General features: G+C 43.9%; 1 protein-coding gene across 2 annotated transcripts in view; it reads right to left on the bottom strand.

Moving 5' to 3' along the window:
* Positions 1–13,123, bottom strand: part of BANP (BTG3 associated nuclear protein) — a 250,865-nt gene extending 237,742 nt beyond the window's left edge. For both annotated transcript variants that reach the window (XM_030581415.1, XM_030581416.1), the window contains exon 1: positions 13,038–13,123. The gene's annotated coding sequence lies outside the window, so the exon portion shown is untranslated. The remainder of the gene's footprint in view (positions 1–13,037) is intronic.
* Between the last annotated feature and the right edge of the window lie 5,259 nt (positions 13,124–18,382).

Below are 18,382 nucleotides of genomic sequence, written 5' to 3'. Positions count from 1 at the left end.
GTTAGTATTGTTAAAACAGACAGAGTTAGAAGAGTGAGTTTAGTGTTTAGACTTTACTAAATGCTTGTAAGATCTTGCTTATTAGATCTGTATGCCATGTTATTTGGTAACATTTAAATGTTTTCTCTGTAACCATAAATATGTTTGCTAAGACTGAAAATCCCCACAGTCAGTGGAGAAACATTACCAAGCATGAAATGCTAACTAACTACAAGAGTTAGCCAAACCGGACAGTCTCTACGCAAAAGAATAAATGGACACAAATCTGACATCCGGAATAATAACATTCAAAAACCAGTGGGAGAACACTTCAACTTCTCTAACCACTCAGTAACAGACTTGAAGGTGGCAATTTTGCAACAAAAAAACTTGAAAAACAGACTCCAAAGAGAGACTGCTGAACTTGAATTAATATGCAAATTAGATACAATTAACTCAGGTTTAAACAGAGACTGGGAATGGCTGGGTCATTACACTAATTGAATCTATTTCCCTATGTTAAGTTCTCCTCACACCTTCTATGGGTCATCTGAATTATCACTTCAAACGTTTTTTTTTCCTCCTGCTGATAGCTCATCTCAATTGATAAGACTCTTCCTGTTGGTATGCATACTTCCACCTTTTCATGTTCTCTGTATGTATAAATATCTCCTGTCTGTGTGTTCCATTCTATGCATCTGAAGAAGTGAGCTCACGAAAGCTTATGCTGAAATAAATTTGTCAGTCTCTAAGGTGCCACAAGTACTCTTGTTCTTTTAAAAAACAAGAGATGTCATCTTCTCCCCAGCAATAGGCCTATAGATACCGGACAAGCCATTGAGGGAAATTAGTAGACAAAAGACTTTGTTGATTGCTTCCTCCCAAACCTTAGTCCCATCGTAGCCTGAATTCTGAGGGAAGGGTATAAATATCCCTGTCAAAGAGGCATTGTTATCACTATGCTGCTTGAAATTCAGAGAGGGCAAAATTTCTAAGCATAAGCAAAGGACCCCCAAGCTGCTTGGCTTGGATTAGTTCTAAAGGACATACGGAGCTTGCGTATTACATCAGCAACTAGTACATTTTGGAGCCTAAGACCATATCTGATTTGTGCATGTATGTTTACCTGCTTTAACCTTGTAAATAACTCACTTCTTTTTCTTAGGGTATGTCTACACTGGCAGAATTACAGCACTGGCAGTTACAGCAGAGCACTGAAAGGAAACTGCTGTTGTGTGTTCACACTGTCAGCTGCCTGTGCAATAGTGTGTTCACACTTGCGGCACTTGCAGAGGTATTTGGAGCGGTGCCCTCTGGGCAGCTATCCCATAGAGCATCTCTTCTGCTGCTAAGAGTTGTGGGAAGGCAGAGGGAGTCGCAGGGCATGCTGGGTCCTGTCCCAATGTCCTGTGATGCATTGCTTCACATCCCAGCAATCCCTATACTTCCATCTGCATTTGATGCCATCTTTCAACGGTTTGTGTACTCGCACTCTGTCTTTTCGGTCTGCAGGAATGGATCCCGCACTGTTGACCAATATGCTGCTTGCTCTCACTAGAGTTATTCCTTAAACTACAAAGGCAAGAGGAATTTGATATCGATCTCGCCAGGCGTACTAGCTACGACACAAGATTGCTTGTGGCATTCACAGAGGTGCTGACCACAGTGGAATGCCGCTTTTGGGCTCAGGAAACAAACACTGAGTGGTGAGATCACATTGTCATGCACGTCTGGGACAATGAGCAGGGGCTGCAGAACTTTTGGAGAAGGAAAGCCATATTCATAGGCTGTGTGATGAACTCGCCCCAGCCGTGTGGCACAAGGACAAGGGAATGAGAGCTGCCTTGTCACGGGAGAAGCTTGTGGTGATTCCACTGCGGAAGCTGGCTACTCCAGACTGCTACCAATTGGTCACTAACCAGTTCGGAGTGGGAAAGTTGACCATTGGACATGAGTTGACGGAAGTGTGCATGGCCATTAATCACATCCTGCGCTGAAAGACCGCGACTCTGGGCAATGTGTGTGACATTATGGGGTTGCCTAACTGCGGAGGGGCAATAGATGCCATGAATATTTCAATTCTGGCACCAGACCACCTAGCACATTAATCGGAAGGGGTATTTCTTTATGGTTCTCCAGGCACTTGTGGATCAACGTGGGCGTTTCATGGATATTAACAGGTTGGTCCAGAAAGGTGCAAGACGCACGCATCTTTCAGAACACTGGCCTTTTCAGGAAGCTGCAAACAGGGCCTTTCCTCTCAGACTAGATCACCATAGGGGAAGTCAAAATGCCCATTGTGATCCTGGGAGACCCTGCCTACCCCTTAATGCCATGGTTTATGAAGCCATACACGGGAACCTTGACAGCAGCAAGGAGCAGTTCAACAGCTTGAGCAAGTACTGAATACCCGCTGGCATTACCGATCCGGGAGGCTGGACCTGGCCAATGACAACATTCCTATGCTTATAGCTGCGTGCATATGCTCCATAATATTTGTGAAGGGAAGGGTGAAAGCTTCACTCAGGGCTGGACCACTGAGGCTCAGCGCCTGGAGGCTGAATTTGAACAGCTAGAGACCAGGGCTATTAGAGGGGCACGGCGTGCGGCCATAAGGATCAGGGATGCCTTGAAGCAGCAATTTGAAGCTGAAAGCCACTAATATTTGTCGCTATGCTCGGGAGTGCGGTGCTTGTAATGCTAGGAGTTGATTGTGATTGGTGCAGATGATGCACTAGGAAGGTTTAAGAAAATTGCCTGTTACTTTGCAGAGCTCTTTTTTCTTTCAATTAATGGAACACACATTGCTTTCAAACCAAAACAATTCTTTTATTTAAAAGAAAAAAAAAACAACCAGAGGAGAAAGATAAACAAAAAACAACACATCAGCACTGTGGGGGATGAGGGAAGGTAGGGTCCCAGGAGAAGATGGAGTCCTGGGATGGCTTCAGATTTGTGTATGTCCAGGTATCATATCCAACCTTCTCCTTTGGACTACAGGGCAGCAGGTACTGTACTTCAGCAGGGCTAACCTGCAGAGGGATGGGTGTTGAGTGAAGTGGGTACTGGGAGTCTGCAGGGCTGGATTGTGACGGGGCAAGAGTGGAATGCGGCGGGTACAGATTGGAATCAGGAGGTTGATCAGAGTGAGTTGGGGTTGTCTGTGGGGCGCATGGGAAAGAGTTTTACAACAGCGGCTGTAGGGAGGGTGGGATCGGAACTGTTCAGTTTGCAGTGCTAGTAGCACCTGGAGCGTGTCCGCTTGGTGCTCCATAACGTTTAAGAGACGGTCTGTGGCTTCATTCTAGCATACCGCGTTCTCCTTTCGGTCCCTCTTATCGCTGTCCCGCGACTCCTTCAATTCTTGTTTTTTGGCCGTGCAGTGCTTCATAACACAATGCAGAAAGTCCTCTTTAGTTCTTCGTGGCTGCTTTCTAATTCTGCGCAGCCATTCAGGCGGCACTACCAAAGAGGGAGGCTGGGCTCCCAAGGTCGTATCTGTGAAGCCAAAATGCAACATTTTACAGAAGCAGTATTGTTTGCAACACACAGAATACTCATTCAGTGAGTTAAAAAACAGCCACTATTCACTAACTGGCTGACCCCAGCCAAGCACACATGAGCTACAAGACCACCAAATTGGGAGTAACCACAGGGACAAGGGAAATCATTGTCCCTGGACCGTACTGGACACTGGACACATGGCTCTCGGGGAGAACCAGCACTGGGGGGTAGGGGGGCTTATAATCATTACCGTCCCCACATTTTCCCCAGGCTGTGTTCATTATGGAAGGTATCTCACTGCTGAGGGTGAGCAGGGAATCAAGGGAGGGTCTTCTCAAAGACTGTGGCTTCCACCCTGGCCCTTATGCAGCTCACCTGTGTGCTGTAATGCTACCCTGTGACGGCAGAGTGGCACGGGAAAGTTACCCTTAATGGGGATAAGAAACAAAGCAGCTCTGCCAAAGAACTTGTGGCAGCGGATTGTCCAGTATCTTCATGACAGTTTCATGGAGATCTCTGAGGCAGACTCCTGTGAAGTGAGGGAGTCAATCAACACTCTGTTCTGCGGTTCAGACTAGGAATGTGGTGGTATGCGCATCATACAGACACAAGCCTCCTTTCTGCAACCCTCTGCCCCCAACAGCTTGCTTTAGTGATTCCCAAAATCAAAACCTCTTACCAGGGCCCTCCTCTCCTGTTTGCGCTTTGCCAAACTCCAACAGCTGTGACTGGCTAGCCTCCTCCGGGGTAGATAAGAGCTCCTGGCTGCATGCATCCCTGACCTCGAAGTTGTCCTCTGCCTCTGGGTCCCCCTCCCACTCTTCGTCCAAGATTTCCTCTTCCTGGCTTGGTCCACTCTCGACTGGCACACAAGCTACCGAAGTATCCACAGTGGCCTTCACAACGAAGGTGGGGTTGCCACCGAGTATTGCGTCCAGCTCTTTGTAGAATCGGCAGCTCAAGGGCGCAACCCCAGAGCAGCCGTTTGCTTTCCGCAGTTCCTTCACTTTGACCCTACACTGCAGTGTGTCCCAGACATGGCCCCTTTCTGTCATGCATCATGAAATCTGTCCATAGGTATCGTAATTCCTATGGCTGGAGCACAGCTAGGATTGCACAGCCTCTTCTCCCCAAATGCTGATTAGGTCCGGCAGCTCGGCATTGCTCCAAGAGGGGGAATCGCTTGGTGCGTGGTGCAGGCATAGTCACCTGGAAAGATGCACTGAGACCACTGCACGTGTCACAGAGCAAACAGGAAGGGGACTTTCAAAATTCCCAAGGAATTTAAAGGGTGGAGCTCATGGTTGGTCACCTGAGGGCAGGGCAGTAGAATTCAAATCGATGACCAGAGAGGCAAGAGGCATTGTGGGACACCTCCTCAAAGCCAACTGCAGCGCTGTAATCGACCAGGGTGTTTACACTGGCTCTGCAGCGCTGTACGCCTCTTGCTGGGGTGGGTTTTTGTTTGGTTTTGTTTTACAGTGCTGCAACCGCGCTGTTTCTGCGCACTAAGTGGCTTGGCAGTGTGTACACTTCGGGAGTTACACCACAGAAAGCTGCTTTACTGTGCAGGAACTTGCCAGTGTAGACAAGGCCATAGTTAATAAATCTTTAGTTAGTATTATAGGCTTGGCTACAAATATTGTACCTCTGATCTCAAACTAAAAACAACTGACCTGGGTAAGTGACTGGTCCTTTGGGACTGTAAGTAACTTGTGATTTCTGGTGTAAGGGACCATCTATCACAAAAACAGGCATGCCAGGTGGCAAGATAGACCAGAGTGCCCAAGGAGACTGTGACTCCACATTACAATGCTTTAGGAGTTCACACTTGTTACTTGGTTGGCGAAATCTAATCACAGAACTTACAAGCAGTTGGGGATTTGTGCTCTGTCCCTTGACAGTCTGCCCTGAGGTTGGCACTCATGCTCATGAGCTACTCTAGACAGCTTGATATATGTATCTATACCAATCTGAAGCATATGCTTTGAAGTTTACGTTCATGGTTATTTTTAAACCCATTTTTGATGAATGCAGAGAAGCACAGATTACATGGGAGGTAAAAAAATTTCCACTTACTAACATGTTTTCATTCAACTCAATGAAAATCATTGAGGTTTGTGTTTAGGGAAGGAATATCCTCCTCAGTATAACACATACAACACATAGCAGAGTGAAATTAACAAGGCTGATGAGTTTCACTATCACTAACAACAGCTAGAAAGAAAGAAAAGTAGTAAAGACCTCTCCCACAGTATAGCTAACACAGCGTGAACCCACAACTATCAAAATGGTGTGGGAAAACAGAAAGTTCAGTCTTCCTTCCAGCAGAAATGTGTGTGTGTGTGTGTGCTGTATATGAAAGATAGGCAACTGCAAGCAGGCTCTAGGGACAGCACCCTTCTCAGCAGGGGTAGCTTAGTTGCAACTAGATTTCTCACAATCTCATTGTTCCTGTACTTTGTTTGTGGGCCCCCCAATTCCTCTTTCATGTCAGCCTCTAACTACTGGGTGTTCTAGTAAACTTTTTTGACACCAGCTACTGCAGAAGTCACGGAGGTCATGAAACGTCACAGAATCTGCGACAGACATGCAGCCTTACTTATGAACCACCAAGCACAGAAGAACAAGAAACTCTGGCAGCACTAAAACACTTTTTCAAGAGAAGCAGTAGTTTGGAGGAAGCCAGACAGACACCGGAACCTGCTGAACAGGAGAAGTTAAACCTGCCTTTCAGCATCAAAGGGCAGCAGGACTTTAGGCAACAAATGTGCGTTGGCTGCTTGTTTTAATATCCTATTTTCTCCTCTAATGCTTTGTTCCTATTGCTAAACAAATAATACACAACCTACACACCACCTTAGGTATTTTATGACATCTGTTTGTTGCCTTTCCTTGTTTTTGACATTTTGAACTAAACATCCCTATTTAATATTAAGACATTTTATTGTGTACTAGATTGGAATGTATTTGTACTAGTGTCTATGAAGAGGTTTTAGAGAAACTGCCACATTCTTCATTATCTTCAGATGTAATTTCAGATTTCCACTACATACGTTTCAGTTTCAGTACAACCAAGTAAGGATTTTGACAAAAAATCTCTATATTTTAGCATTTACAATATACAGCTTAATAAACACAGTGACAAGTTGAGCCCAACAGAAAACTAATCAGATAGTATTTCTGTCTGGTTCAAATGAATGCAGTTACCTAATTATAAAAGTTTAACCACCCTCTTTTATGGAAAACCCACAAAAAAGGACTCTAAAGATGGACTCTTCCTTGCAGAGCTCAACTTTATCCTGAGGGGAGAGGGTTCAGGTCAGGGTTTGACTCAGTGCAAAAAGCTGCACAATCTGCCCCCAAAATGGGTGATGACATGGAAATCACATGGAGGTCATGCACCTCTTCATCAGATTTTGCCCCAGACAGCTCTGCTCCAATACAGCCACATTACAAGGAGCCACCCCATATTTTTCAACCCTCTCTATAACATGAACCCCAGCCTTACAGAGTGATATTCATGGGAAGGGAAGGATAGAGTCATGGCAGCAAGCTAACACCATTTCCACAGAGAAAGGGGTAGATCAGTAGAGGTCAACCTGCAGCCACGAGACAATTTGTTTACACTGACCGTCTGCAGGCATGGCCGCCCACAGCTCCCAGTGGCCGCTGTTCCTGGACAGTGGGAGCAGCTGTAAGCAGTGCAGGCCGCACAGACATGCCGGATGCCGCTTCCGGCAGCTCCCATTGGCCAGGAATGGCGAACCTCAGCCACTGAGAGCTGCGGGCAGCTGTGCCTCCAGACAGGCAATGTAAACAAACTGTCTCACCGTCTGCCAGTGGATTACTCTGACAGGCCACGTGCAGCACACAGGTTGCCCACCACTGGGGTAGATGGATGAGATTCTGAGAGAGCAATTTAAACCAAAGGTTCTCACCAATTTGCCTTAGAAATCTAAAGCTAACACCAAATAAGTTAAAAATGTTGCAGAAGAAAATTCTACCTTGGCTCACAGATCAATAAATATTGCTTATTAGTACCTGGAAAATGTTATTAGTACCTGTTGAAAAACATCTGTTACAAAACAGTATATGTTGTTTCAATAGTTTTAAGTTCTGGTTAAAAAAAGGTACTCTAATGTTTTATAGGAAGTTTAGTTGGGAAAACGTTTATCGATTGCCCATGACTTTTTTTTGAGGGGAGGAGTTCCCTCAACAAAAGAACTGCCTTCCCAAAAAAAAATAAAAAAGTTGTCAGTTTTACATCAAAAAAACAAAAAATATCAAAAAATTATTCTGTAATAATATTTTTGATAAAATGATGAGTTCTACTCAATATCACTTGTGAAAACTTTAAAGCAGGTAAGGAAAACCATTCAAAGAAAGTTCTATTCGCTACCTTTTCATCTCTGTTTAGCTCTTACTAAATTCAGCTCTTCTTTCACTGCCAGCTTACAACAGTGGCCAGAAACGCCTTTGTTAATCTTTGACTGATCAAAAGCTTAAGCCTTTTCCTGCATCACCACGGTTATATACATGCCTGTGTTTATTTTAGGATGGAGAACTATAACAATACCTTCCTGAGCTAACTATTTAGACCATTGGGAGACTTTAGTTAGCGCAGAAAATAGCTGCAGCAAGATGAATTCTGCAGTTTCAGTTACCTTCCCGGTAAAATTAGAAGTGATAGGACTTTGAGAGTTATGTATAGAGCCTACGGCACAGCTGCTTCAACAGTCAGCATCCCTTTGACCCACTAGACCAACTATATTTGTCCAGCTGTTTTATAAGGGTAAGGCTGAAGGGAGCAGCAGGCAGTGCTTTCAGTGAAAGACCTTAGCCACCATCAAGGAATAAGACATATACATGTATCTGGCTTCATTCAGGAAGCTTTGCAAGATGCAACACTTAATTCAAGCTTTTCACTGCCAGACACAGTACTGCAAAGTTTCAGCTTGCATGCTAAGTTTTCCTTTCTCTATCTAGTTAAGCTGCTTTGTTATGGTGTCATGGAGGTTTCTGCCTGGAGAAACGTTATTCATATCAGGCAAAAAGCATGCACTTAGTATAAGGACAGACACCATTACTTATATTAGTAATAAATACTGACTCAAGTTGCCTTATTTGACTCAGGAAACTAGCCTTTAATAATTTTTTTCAAACACAAATCTGTCGACTTCAGATTTGGATACACTTGAATCTAGCTGAGGAGGTGAGGGAAATGTGCCTTCCAGCTAAAGGGGAGAAAACATTATCTAAGTTATATCTGTTTTATTCTTATGCAATTCGTCTCAGAATGCTTCACAACCAGAAAGAGCAACATTACTTTATGTTCTCTTTCTAGCATGTATTATTAAATTTCTATATTAAAATAGTCCAACCTAGCATTTTAGAAAAAGTAAACATTTTAACACAAGCTTCCAGTCAAACTAATTTAGAAAAAGTATGGTAGTGAACCTGTAAAATATACTGTAAAATAAGTCAGTTTTGATTACTTCCATTTATTGAGGCTCTTCCTTATTCCCCAAAAGAACTGTTTTAAGATGTTTACTTCCTGCAAACACACACTAGATTTCTACAAAAAGGAATAGTTTAATTGTTTATTCAGGGCATTAAGCTTTAGGAAACTTATGTAACTATCACACTGAGCTTCAAGATACAGGGAGAATACTAATATTGTTCAAATTCTTGCTAAGTATATATAATTCAAAATAATTAAATTGAAGAAAAATCTACAATCATAAGGAGAACACTGACTCTTGAAGTTCTTCCTCACCTTCTGAATTTTACTTCATGTTCCTAGCACAATCCTGTTGTGCTTATACCATTTTGTAAGTCTTCCCAGAAAACATGATAGCTACAGCCTTTAAACCTATGAAAGTTTATGTGCTTTCAAAAGTTACTCACTGATCTTTAGAAGACAAATACGAGTGAATTTATGCAATAGATCCAGTCTTAATTTTTATTATTTCTACAAATCCACACCCTAGACATAAAGAAGTATTTGATTTTTAATTGTAAAATAATTAAGCTCTAAATTTACAGTAAGAGAATAAAAGTAAATTAAGTTCAAAATTCCAACTGATCCTTAAATGACTGTTCTGCAGAAAGGTATTCGAGGGCTCTGTCCAGTGGATGATTTTATTTGTCAAAACATAGTCTCATTTATAGGCCAGAATACAAGTGTACTTAAAATAAGGAAATTTTAAATTATTGCGCATTCTGACTAGCGCCTTAATATATGTTCTGCAACACAATAACAGAGCAAATTAAGGATTTACACGTAGCTTTAACAAAATCTTAAAACTATGGTAAGACAGGCCCTGCACCTGATTTCAAATAAATTATTTCCTTTCTCACACAAATTTAAAAAAAATGAAAATATGGAATCTTTTTTTTAAACTAAAATATAAATAAAAAAGTAATTTCAATAATTAAAAATCGCAACTAAGTACCAAATTCCAGGCCAAGAGAAATTACACACATGAAGAAAAGATTTTATTGAAAATGAGTTTACTATGCATAGCACAACTGCATTCAACAACAAAAATGTGTGGTTAGTAGGTTTGCATAAATTCCTGCTTCAATTATAGCATTGGTTGGCCTGTTAGATTCATTGCACAAAAATATTCTGCAGACCTATAGAATAGTGTTATTTTTGTATGTGCTTCTATGTATGCAGACAAGTTCCCATTAAAAACAAATGGTTGACTTTATTGTGTGAAGTATCCTTATGTATACATTTCTTACAAGAACCACAGAAATTCCAACTCAAGCAACGCCTCATTAAAAAATATTAAGAGCATGGAAGTTCTGATAAGATGAGAATGTACATTTTCTGTGAATTCATCTCATTTTTTTCCTATGAAAATAAGGGGTAGAAAGAACCTACACTATGCCTATGTAAGTCATTGCAAATTTGGTTAATGTGGGTTGAGCCTGCACTGCACTCACTGTAGAATAAGGATCTTAATCAGGACAACCTTGAATAATCTTTTATGGTATGAAGATATATCACCTATTTAACCTTTCCTTAGCTAATCAATGGAAAACAGTATAAAACGTATCCTGTGCACCACAGAATAGTCTCATTTTTGTCCAGGGAACATAAGTAAGGCTCAGATTTTGACATGGTTAATTTTAGTAAAAGTCATGGAAGTCATAAGCAATAACCAAAAATCCACGGATGCTGTGACCTGTCTGTGACTTTTGCTACTGTGGCTCCATGATTTCCCCTGCCACGTGGTGGCTGGGAGCTATGGGGTTCCCCTTCTGCCCAGGGCAGCTGGAAGCTGGGGGGGTGTGTGTGCACCCCTCCACCCATGGTGCCTGTGATTGGCAGGGTGACCATATTTCCCAAAGACAAAACAGGTCATGCCCAGCCACTCGCCCAAGGCATATCTCTTCGCCTCACGCTAGGCTGTTGCCTATCCCTGGAACCCTGAGGGTCCCTTCAGGGTCACCTGTCGCTGGAACCTTGCAGGGGGCCCCCTATCACCTGTCACTGGAACCCAGTGGCCCTGCTAGCTGCCAGCTCGAGTCCCACAGCCCTTGGGGCTGAAGCAGAGAATGTCATGAGGTCTCGGATTCCATGACTTCCCTGACTTAAACGTGGCCTTAAACATAAGCACTGGACTACTTAAAAAAATTATTTAGCAGAACGTGAACCAGCTGAATCCTTAACACCAAACATAACATTATCAGACACCAGAATTAATGTCCACTAGATTAGTGCGATACTATTAGGCATTAAACATTACTAGTATTTTAAAGAGCCTTACATTTTAGGCCTGTATTGCAGCCACCTGATGAATTAAACTTGACAGGATCATAAAGATTTTAAAACCTTTACGTTACCATAAATTAGATTTTGGGACAAAGCCACATCCACAAAATGTGCTCAACACTTTCTGAAACAGGCAGGATGTTCACATCTAGGAAAACTGGATTCTGCCTTTAACTGCCCTAACAATTTATAAACTTCTGCTACCTGTCATCTTCCAATGTCTCATTGCAAACTGAGTTATTAGGCTAAAATACAGTATTTACTGTACTTACTGAAGTTTATTACAGTGTTTCAGAATCAATTAGAATTTTTAGTTGTTAGATTTTACACATTCATTTAACATGCATTTAAATAAATTAATTTATTGGTTGTTTTATTCAGAGAAAATATTAAAGGGACACAACTGAAGTTCTGTGTTCAAAAGATAAAATTTCAAGTACCACTCTTGTCCCTGCATATTTTGATGGTTTTCAGCCACATTTTAAGTGTTTTTCTTTCTCTGTATGTTGTGTGAAAGACCTACAAAAGAGGGGAAACTATAATTAAACTGAAATTAACTATACAGAAACTAACTGGAGAAGTAGCAAAACCAAAAAAAATGCTCTAAACTTTCCCTTACAGTAATATGAAGTGTTATCAGTAAAAACAGTAGGTAAACAATTTTCAGAAAATGAGGTTTTTTTATGTTCATAATGCCTCTTTAAATTTGTGCTTCTGTTAAAAAGATAAAACAAAACTCTTCTCTTGGGAATACTAAAAATAAACGGGTATACAAACTATATAGCCCCCTAGCAGAATTGACTATATTTGGTTATAAGTTTAGTACTTTTCACCATATGAGGAAAAAAATTTAAAAACATCTTAATATTCCAAAGACAAGAGGAAGAAAATGTCTTTTGGCTAAGTGCAGACTGATTCAGAAAATATCCACTCAAATTTGGGGGTGGGGGAGAAAGGGAAAGGAAAGGTCATCCACCACTTCCAACTGCATGCCCAGCTACATAATTTTTGCAGTCAAGTGTTTGTATGTGCAAGCCCAAACCCCTTTCCATTACAGAATTCCACAAGTGACACATGGAGTGGGAAAAGGGAGTAAACACTCGCTCTAGTTTTATTTACAATCCATTGTGGGGTAGAATGTGCACCTGGAGAAATGGGCATCCCTGCTAAAAGCTCCCTCGCGATGCAGTGTATGTGCTACGCTGGGAGCGTGGGGGTGGAATGACATCTGCCTCCCCCCAGCCCTCTCAGGAAGAGCATCACAGAACCGGGGGTGGGAGTAGCTCCCGCACTAGAGTGCTACTCATGGGGGAAGAAGAACTGTGGGGTACTCCCCGCTCCTCAGTGCCAGCCTTGCAACCCAATGGGCATGGGGGGGCTGAGCCCCGCCCCTCCCAGTAGGACTATGGGGGCACAGCATTGAGGTAGGCAGAGACCTGCCCCTCCCCCACAGTAATGCGAGGGGCCCAGTGGCGGGGGAGGGGGAAGTCAAAGCGGAGACACGCCCCCTGCCAGCCCCCCGGGGAGACCCCACCACAGTGCCGGGGGCAGTAGCCCCATGGGGGAGGGGCGGAGACTCGCCGGCACCCGCAGACCGTAGGGGCGGGGACAGAGCCCCCCCGGGCTCGGCCCCTCCCTGAGCATCTCGCTCGCGGCCCGGTTGCCTGGCTGACGCTGTAAGGAGCGGGGAAGCCGCGCTGGGCCCCGGCCATCAGGCCCCAGAGAGGCCGACCCGAGCCAGCCGGCCGCGGGAAACCGCGGTTACCGTGTGTGGTGGCGAATTCTCGTGGTGTTTGTCGAGCGGCTGCGATAATGGCGTCCTTCCTCGCGAGAGATCTCCGCGTCCTCACTGCGCAGGCGCCACCGTGCCGCTGCCGCTCCCACTCCTTCCCCCGCCCTCCCCGAGAGGCTGCGCAGCCGCCCAGAGAAGCCTCCTCGCAACCGCCCTTAACCGCCGCAGGGCTAATGTCGACTACAACTCCCAGAACACAACGCGCGCTGCCCGGGGGCCGGCGCTCTCGGGGGGCAGGCTGGGATGTGTAGTACCATAGCTTGTAGCCGTACCTGCTGGGAGTTGTAGTCCAAAGGAGCCCTGGATCTTCTGTGAAAGCTGGTGCGGGTAGTTAGCCCCATTTCATGCCAGTTAGGTGCCATCCTCATGTCCCCCAGAGGGATGAATATTGGGAGTCCATGAAATCTCATCACCTTGAGCTGGGGCATCATGACATGACATGACATGACATCATCGTGCAGCATTATGGTGTTTTCGCACACTGGCATCACATTGTGCAGTGGTCTCGCACGGAGTTGTGGAGTAAGGAGATTTTCCCATGACTTCATCACAGGGCTTGGTGAGGTTTAATACATAACCACCAATGCTGAGTCACACTGGGGCTTCTTTGTCTGGTAGGGTCACCAGATGTCCCAATTTTGGGGTCTTATATAGGCTCCTATTACCCCCACGCCCATCCCAATTTTTCACATTTGCTGTTTGGTCTCCCTTGTGTCTGGTTATTGCTGAAAACCGGGACTGTACCCATTTTTCTGTTCCTGGTCTGGTATCGCTGGGGTTTTGCAAAACCCAGTGTTGTCTTGTGTTTTTGAACCCTTCCAGATTTGTCAATTCAAGAAGCCACTTGACTGAGCTTGTCAAATTGGCAGCAGGCTGGCTAACTGCATAAGAACTACAGGTCCTCCACCATCACGCCTGTCACATATTGACACATTGCCTTCTACTTCTCCCTTCCCAAGTCTCCCGAAGAAGTCTACCCATGCCCAAATGGTGGATTGTCAGTCAACTGCAGATCCTAATGTGTGTTCAAAGGAAATTCCAACATCTTCATCCCTGTGGGCAGGCTAATGGATCTTGCAGCACTTGTGCTGCTTCAAAAAAAAAATAGCAGCATTTAATGAGGTTCAGCATATTGCTGAAAGAGGCTGCCAGTAGGAATTGGCAAAAATGACACACTGGGCTTGGGTTTCCGTTGCTCCATTCCTGTGTTTGGAGCATGAACTGGGGATCAGGCAAAAGTGGCTTTAAACTACCTTTGTGTTTCTCATATTCTCAAGCTGTTGAGGGCCCTGGTGGGCTCTGGCATAAGCCAGAGAAGCAGTAGGACTGCTCTCATTTATGCTCTGGTCAAAAAAAAAAAGTCTCTTTAGGAGTTATCCACAAGCCCTGAAGAGTAAGAACGCAACGTGCTCCAGTCACCAGTATTTCTTCCATTTGCTGCGTCTGGTATCTCCCTGCACCTGGGACTGGGGATGCAGAGGAAAGTATATGGCCATTGCAGCAGCTCACTGCTGGCTGGGAAACACCCATATGAGGAGTGTTGCCCAGGGGATGTTTTCACATGCTCCATCACCAAAGTACCAGGGTGCAGCAAAGAACTGGCACCAGGGAGTGTACTCAATTCTTAGCTCTGTGGTTCAGCAGCACACTGCCTCTTTGCAACAATAGTAAATAGAGTGATAATAAGAGATCTGGGGTTAGCAGCACTCTGTATGCTATTGTGGCAGAGAGACCTGGGACAATGTGCTGCTTCAGCAAGGAGATCCTGGAGGAACTGAGCAGAAATAGCCTGGTAGAAAGGTGCAGCACTTCAACAGACCTGCTCCCATGCATAAATGTGCATTCTGCACGTTAGAGACAGCAACAGGCAAGAAAAACTGTGAGGCATCATTGGGGATAGTCATAGGGAGAAAGAAAGCAAGGAAGCTGGGGGACTCTAGAAGAGTTGCTCCAAAGAGCAGAGATGACAGCAGCTAAAATCATGCAGAGCCCAGTCGCAACATTTGCTACCCCAAAAGTAGCACAAGTGCACCACAAGTACCAAGGTGTGACTGGAACTGATGCTCGTGTGACAGGCCTAGTGGTGGGTGAAAGTAAAGAATTGATAAGATCACTGCCTGAAGAGGAGTGTCTGGTACCAGAGTGTAGGACTGAGATTATGTTCTGCATTTATTTAACACCTTCTAAAGTAACCGTATAGCTCATAAGCATGTCTAATATAAAACAGTTGTGCATGAGAAGAGCCTTGAAGCTCACAGCCAGACTCTGAATTAGGTGTATTTGTGCAGCACCCTCATATACTTTCCTGTTAGTTATTTTTCTCCTCCCTTGGCATATCAGTTCCACATGTTTTGCACAGCCGCTGAATCCCAAATCCGTACAAGTTACAGTACTTTACCCCGACACCCATCTCACTACCTATTTATACTATCATTTATGTCATAGTTGAATTTGGCTCCAAAGTTACCAAATTAGTTACAATACCTGATTGCATTTGGCTGAATGTGGCTCTGTTGTCCTGTGCATTGGGTTTGTAGGAAATATGTAGGACCGCTTATGATTGAAAACAAAATGTGACCACTAGGTGGTAGTATAAAAGTATATTAACTCCATTAAGGGTTACTGGGAAGTGTTATTTTAGATTTGTTATAATTATCAGTGCCAATTTGCTTTTTCTTATGAAAGCTTTTGTTAAGACAGTCACACAGTAATCTCCATCTCACTCTTGCCATCTCAGCCCCCACATCTTTCTCTGTTCATACGTATCCACACAGCCAGAGAGGGATCCCAGTGGAGGGTATGGGAAGGAGTGGTGACAGATGGGGACACATGGAAGAGGTAACTGAGCCGCCCATTTCCTCCATGCAAGGCGGGGAAGGAATCCACCTTGGAGACCTTCTCTGCCCCTAGATCAACAGAGCCTGATCTGGATCTCAGTTTTTAACTTGGGTCAAATTCCCATAGACTTCAACAGGAGTGAAAAATGAGTAAGAATTTCAGGGTATTAAATGTATTCTTTATTTATATAGTTCCAAATGTGTCTTACCAGAACGCGCTTTGTTATTCCCACTCAGATAAGAATACCTGATTTGTTATTTGAATTCAAAAGGCCAAATTTTGGCCCATATTTTTTTTTTGCAAAATAGATATATATACGCTAACTTTTATCTACTGTGCTATTGAAAAGCATTTGCTCACAGATGACATCTGTTTTATTTCCCCCTTGTTTTAGCTTTCATTTGAGAAGAATTTCCTGGGGAAATTGCTACTCTCACATCTCCAGTATGGATCACCATGTTTGGCACCAGCTGATATCTCATTCATCAGTTTCCCTTTCTTGCTCTTAGAAAAATCACATGGCCTAGCACACCATCAGAGGTAAAAAATTAACTCTCTGTGCACACAGTTTTGCAACTGTACCAACACCAGGAGAACAAAGGTTGCCTAAGAGACAGATGTATTCTTCCAGGGCATTTGTTTAAACAAGTGACAGGCATTCACAATTTGAACTCACTGGTATTTGTGAGCAGATGAAAACTGAACATAGGAGGAAAAGAGAAGAGGTGATCAGCGAATATGAGCAGCTGAAGAACATTAGCTACAGTATCTCTTTAGGGATGTTTTCTTTGACTATGAACAAAATCTGTGCGATGGCGTCTGAATATGATCTATATTTGGAGACTTTTGTTTGAGTTTACTTTATTAAGTTTCTGGATAATAAACCTGACACTCAGGAAGAAGCACACACATGGCCCTAGGCACATTGTGCTGTAGTAATACATTGAATTGAAATACGGTGCATGTTAAAAGAAAAGCTGTTCAATCAAAATGTCACAAAATACATAACGTGCATTTTTGAAACGGAGCACTGTAATGGTATCATCTTATGACTGCTAATGAGATTTGTAAGCCTTGTCTATGAATTCACGTCTGTTTGATTTGAAACATCCATACTACTGAAATCCTGGACTCCCATAGTCATATCTGTCAGTGCACCTCAATCCCAACCTACAGCGTCTCCTGCAATTTCAATACTGCTTCCACAGCTCTGCTAAATGTATTTCACTCTCAAGCCACACTACAAAGTTAGGTTAGGCTGACGTAAGTCGCCTTGCATTGACCTATTTGCTCATGTGTCTAAGATCAAATATGTCTCAGTGACGCAATAGAACCACCTCTCCAATCGCATGGAGCCAGTTGACCTACTGAGGTCAAAGCAATGCAAGTGTAGATACTGCATGACCTACGTGGACCCTGTCAGTCTTTCAGCAACTGTCCCACAATGCCCCATTCCCTGTAACTGCCCGGGGGATCACAGAGAATGGAAGCCATCCTTCTCCCCTTTTAAGACACCTCACATGTTTTTGAAATGCCTTTTCCTCATTGCCCACCTTGATGAGCACACTTAGCAGCTCTCCTTTGTTGTGTGCAACTGCCCAACTGACCATGCTGGCTCCTTCCACTAGATAAGGTCCTGCCTGGAGCAGACAAGAGAAATTTGATCTCCTGGGCATGTGGGCAGAAGGGGCTGTGCAAGCTATAGGACACTGAAAAATGCTGGAATTTAAAAAAAAAAGTGTATGAAAATTATGTGGGGGAGGGATAGCTCAGTGGTTTGAGCATTGGCCTGCTAAACCCAGGGTTGTGAGTTCAATCCTTGAGGGGGCCACTTAGGGATCTAGGGCAAAATCAGTACTTAGTCCTGCTAGTGAAGGCAAGGGACTGGACTTGATGACCTTTCAAGATCCCTTCCAGTTCTAGGAGATAGGATATCTCCATTTACCAAAAAAAAAAAAAAAGGAGATTTGGATGATACTATAGGATGGGAAATGTTGTATGCTGGGAACTTGATCGCTGGCTCTGAGAGGTGCCTGACAAGTCATTTCTGTTCCACAACACATTATGAAAAGTTCCCAAAGAGCATTGCACCAGATGGCAGCTTGTGTCACAGTGGAATATCTGCCCGTAGTACACCTCACTTTGCAACAACACAAGCACTCCTGGTGAGTATGAGCAGCACTAATGCAAGCAGCCAAATATGCATGTTCATGAGCAATGTACAAACTTTGGCAGCTGTATGCTACCACAACTTGTATTGACCAAAGTTTGGAGTACGGACATGGCCTTACCCTAAGCAGTAATTCAGCCTCATAGGCCTCAGTCCTGCAAACATGCACATAAGTAACCTCCTTGATTTCAGGTACCAGAGAAATGTAAAAAAAATGGTGGGTGCTTAGCACCCACCGGCAGCTGCCCATCAGTGCCTCCTCATAAGAACAGCCGTACCGGGTCAGACCAAAGGTCCAACTAGCCCAGTA

The sequence above is a fragment of the Gopherus evgoodei genome, chromosome 12 (genome assembly GCF_007399415.2).
Source record: "Gopherus evgoodei ecotype Sinaloan lineage chromosome 12, rGopEvg1_v1.p, whole genome shotgun sequence".
Lineage (NCBI taxonomy): Eukaryota > Metazoa > Chordata > Testudines > Testudinidae > Gopherus > Gopherus evgoodei.
Note: the sequence above shows the minus strand (reverse complement) of the source record. Positions and strands in the feature narration are given on the sequence as shown.